The sequence below is a fragment of the Propithecus coquereli genome, unplaced genomic scaffold (assembly GCF_000956105.1).
Source record: "Propithecus coquereli isolate 6110/MARCELLA unplaced genomic scaffold, Pcoq_1.0 Scaffold23, whole genome shotgun sequence".
NCBI lineage: Eukaryota > Metazoa > Chordata > Mammalia > Primates > Indriidae > Propithecus > Propithecus coquereli.
The window spans coordinates 3,909,475-3,914,351 of NW_012147841.1; positions in this window are offsets into that span (position 1 = coordinate 3,909,475).

Here is a 4,877-nt window from a genome sequence, read left to right on the forward strand (position 1 = left end):
ATCTGCGATCTCTGTTTGCTCTGACAAATGGAATTTATCCTCACAGATTGGTATTCTAAATTTTTACAAAGAACCTAATTAAATAACTGAAGGATAAAAAAAAAAAAAATGAAATAAGGTGTGTTTTTCTGTTTATCTTCTCCTAACTTCCTTTGGTAGAATGTTAACATTTCTTTCACATGAGCAATATATTTTCAAATATTTTTTTGGAAATGTAATTACATTTGATAATTCTGTAAGACTTATTAAAAATCTATAAAAAATAAAAGTTAAAACACAGTAGAACTCAATGGCCACTTCTAGCTAGAAGCAAGGCTATGAGACGATAGACTATGAGCTAGGTTCACATTGTTTTACTCTACCAGTTCCGGGTTTGGTTAGTAAGGAAGAAGAGGAATGGAATTGGATAGGAATCCAGTGGGGCATGCTAAATTGTTCTTCCCTTTCTGAACTTATTGATAGCCTATTTGTGACCTTTTCAGTGACTGTAAACAGCAATGATTTAAAAGACATAGAATCCAACTAATCAATAAATAATTGAGCAATTACTAAATGAAATGCCCTGATCTAGAATCTTATAATACAGTAGTAAACAAAACACATATGGTTCTGGTTTAAATCTTATAACTTTGTGTAGAAAATGTCTAGAATGTGTGGAAATAGGATGAATCCTGCCAAAAAGAAAGCATAATGTTATATAGAAATCAATATCATGAGTACCTATCCTAGTTTGGGTGGCCAGAAGATGAGACCTAAAGGATGAGTAAGAGTTTTTAAGTCTAAGACCTTGGGAAAGGCAAGAAGGTTTCAGACAGGACAGTATCTGTGAAAGACTTGTGTGGAAGAGGAGGAAAATATAGTACATTCAACGTATGGAGGGAGCCCAATATGGCCAGAGCATTGAGAATTTGAAGAGTCCCAAGAAAAGAAGCATGAGCAAGAGGAAGGGGCCAGAGTATGATGGCTTCTTAAGGGATGTTTAGATCTCTGATCTTTAAACTAAGGTCAATGAGATGTCAAGGAAGGGATTTAAATATGAGTGATACATGAATGAATTTTTATTTTAACAGATCACTCTGACTGAATATAGAGAATGGAAAGGAGGGAGGCTGGAGGGCATTTTATTATTCAGAAATGAGAATATGGAAGCTTAGATTAATGCGACAAAAGTGGTACTGGAGAAATGTGGATGGATTCTAGTGATATTGAGGTAGTAGGATCTGCCTATCTGGGTCCTAGACTGAATGTGAGGGCTGAATGAGAAGGCAACTCAGGCTTCTGGTTTAAGTAGCTGGGTGGATTGTAGTGAATTTAATCATAGATTGATAAAAATGACAGATTGGTAAACCTGGAAAAAAATAATTTAGTCCAACATCAATAATTTATAAATGAGAACTGGAAGCCAGAATGTAAAGTAAATTATCCAATAACTGGTTTTGATAGTTGAGCTTGGGAGGACTTATTTACCAATAGTTATTGAGCATCTGTAATTTTTTAGAACCTATGTTTGGCACCTGGAGATGAAGAAAGGAACAAGAGAAATTTGGTTCCTGTTCAATATCTCAGAGATTCAAGCCCAGGTTGATTATCTTTAGCCTGAGGTATCTTTGAGGTAATTGCATATATTTATTTTTTCTCAGCATTTGTTGAATTATACTTTATGGTATTTTATCCACCGTTAAATAGATATCCTTTGAGAACAATTCTTTTACCAGTTTGAATCTACATAATTGCAAAACTGCACTTAAATCTTACCAACATTTTTCTATATTGTGACTACATAAGTTGTCTTTTAAAATTAGATGCTTGTCTCTAATATTTTGACCTTCCAGTTGTATATCTCTATCTACTCTATTATACTTCAAAATAGTTAAAAGTACAATTATGTCCAATTTAATTTCTATTCTCCCAGTGGCTTAAGACAATGTAAATAATCATAGTCGCATATTTAATTTTTTAGGTTTTAAAAATCCCATTAGATTTATAAATTTACCCAGAGGAGAATGTTATAAAATTCATAATTTCAACTTTATAGTTGTTACTCTGTTTTTTGCAATGCTCTATATGAGAGTTTAAAATTAAGAAATTAAATACTTTAAACTTTTCATGAATTCTTTTTTAAAACCATATTTTGTTGGATTTTATTTCATAGAGAATCAGGGACGGTTTCCTTGACAACTGTAAAAATAGATAAGAATGTTTAATATTGAGGTATTTGCAGCAATAGTGATTTGTTTTTAGTGTTATGATTGATTTTATGCTACGGGAAAGTTTATGTGTTTTCAATAATGGTATTTCCCTAGAAAATAAGTCCACAAAAGCCTCCATCATATTATCTTACATTAGATGCTCTATCATTTATGTGGGGTTAATTTTCCAATGGCTTCAAAAATAAATTTTGGGAAGTAAATCCAAGTAAATGAGCTATGGGTCAGGAAAAAATGTGCAATTTTCTTTATTTCCAAATAGAACTTTTTTTTTCTCCCAGATCTTTCAGAATACTCTTTGAAGGATCGATCTTACTTTTTATTTATAGCTTAATTTTGAATTTTTAATCAAAAGTCTCCAACAGTAAAACTCTGTAATGATAGAATCATCTGCCTCCAGAGGTAGATGACTATCTCCAGAGGTATTAACTTTCTACTATTAGTAAATTTTAAACATAAGATATGATTATCAGTATAATAAATGTGATAGTGTGGGATCCTAGTACATAGTTATTGCTTATTAAATATAATGGTAGAAGTAATGGTGGTGATGGTAATGGTAGCAGTAGTAGTATATAATAATAGTTATTTTTTATATTTATCATTGTTAGTCTAATTGAGATGATATTAATATAGAGGAAATTCAAACACAGGAGAGATGGTCAGATTATATGTAAATTAGGAACACATTCACAGCTTAGATTTATTGATTCTCTAAGATTTATATGTTTAAATTATGTAATTGAATATTAAGAACCACTCAATGAGTAATTTCTTCTTTCTAGGTTAGTTAATTAGAACTTTAAGTCAAAGTTAGTATATAAAACACCTTTAAGAAAAAAATTTGTATTCTAAACTAAAGAATTATCTTTTCAATTATCATTAATAAATATTCTCGGCAGAGTTAGTGCCACAGTCATTTTGTAAGTACAAGATTGCCCCATATTCAAGGTTGTGACTATCTTGAGTGGTGTCAGGGCAAGTGATTTTCCCAGTGCTGTTTGTTGTTTAAGCATTAAAACTGAATTGACTTTATCCAGTACACAATTTGCATGTTTGCCCCAAAATGGTGTGTAGGGATAAGATATTATATGCACAAGGGTTATATTCATCAGAGTCAGCTAAACTGTTATAACAAAAAGGCCCCAATAATTCAAACAAATTATGAGTTTATCTTGCTCTTATGTAGCTATGCTGGGGTAAGATGTGGGGAACTCTTGAGGTCAACAGGTGAAGAAATACTACCCAATCATTCAGGGAAGGGTCTCCTTCTATCTTGTTTTTCTACCATCCTCTGAAGTATTCATTTCATGCATGGTCAAAACAGAGTCACTGATACATATGAGTAGCAGATAGTGGGAAGTGCAGATAGAACATGTGGGCAGTACACCCCCTGTTTAAGGGCAATAGCCAGGAAATTACACCATCACTTTTGCTCACACTGGAGGGTCTACCTTACTGCAAGTGAAGCTGGGAAAAGTCATGGATATGGACAGCCATGGGCTGGCACTTCTATTAGTATGGAAAGAAGGGAGATTAGACTTTGGTGGACTGGACTGCGAGAAGTCTCTTCACAGGACCCAGGCTTTTCCCCTTGCTGTGTGCTGGAGCACCTTAAAATAAACCACAATTCAGTCTCTGTTGTTGATAATCAAGTTTTTCCTTGAGGATCAGAACGTCTATCAGGTACCCTGGTGAGGAACAGGCTTTCAAGGATGCTGAAGGTGGAGATGTTATTCAAAGACTCCTGGTCTCCGACTCTGCTATTTGCTTTGAAAGAAGGTGTCATCTTGTCAAGGCTGAGTTTGTCTATAGAATCAAGAGGGACCCAGATGTTTTCTATTAAAGGCATAGGTTATTTTTTTTATATTCTTCCTAAATTTAGTGAAAGCCAGTAGTATAAAAGGGTTGTGACATATAAAGAAATGAATCTCAGTTCCAGCAATGCCCAACTTTGGGCTGACATTATCAGCTGCCCAGGGAAGCTATTTGAAAGATGCTGCATCTGCTCCTGTTTCTAGGGGCCACCCTGCTGCTAATCAGTCTTTTTGGTCCTTGAGTAACTAAATGGGAAATTTTATTCCACTTAAAGTGGTCTGTGTGTGTGGCCTTGTCATCTATCTATCTACCTACCTATCAACCTTCACTCCACTGTATCTGTATTATTTGTTATAAGCCCTATGCATTTTATCTTATTCTTTTATAAACACTATCCTTTTTTTTTATTTCAGCATATGGGGGTACAGATGATTAGGTTATGTATGATGCCCTTGCCCCTCCTGCCCCCCAAGTCCGAGCTTCAAGTGTGTCCATCCCCCGGGAGGTGCGCATCGCACTCATTGTTTGTGCATATACCCGTCCCCTACTCCCCCCTCCCCCCTCCCCCTGCCCAACATCCAATAAATTTTATTCTTATATGGTTAATACTAGTTTGCTGGTGAGTACATGTGGTGCTTGTCTTTCCATTCTTGGGATATTTCACATATTATGGGGGTACAGATGATTAGGTTATGTATGATGCCCTTGCCCCTCCTCCCCCCCAAGTCCGAGCTTCAAGTGTGTCTATCCCCCGGGAGGTGCGCATCGCACTCATTGTTTGTGCATATGCCCGTCCCCTCCTCCCCGCTCCGCCCTCGCCCTGCCCAACATCCAATAAATGTTGTTCTTATA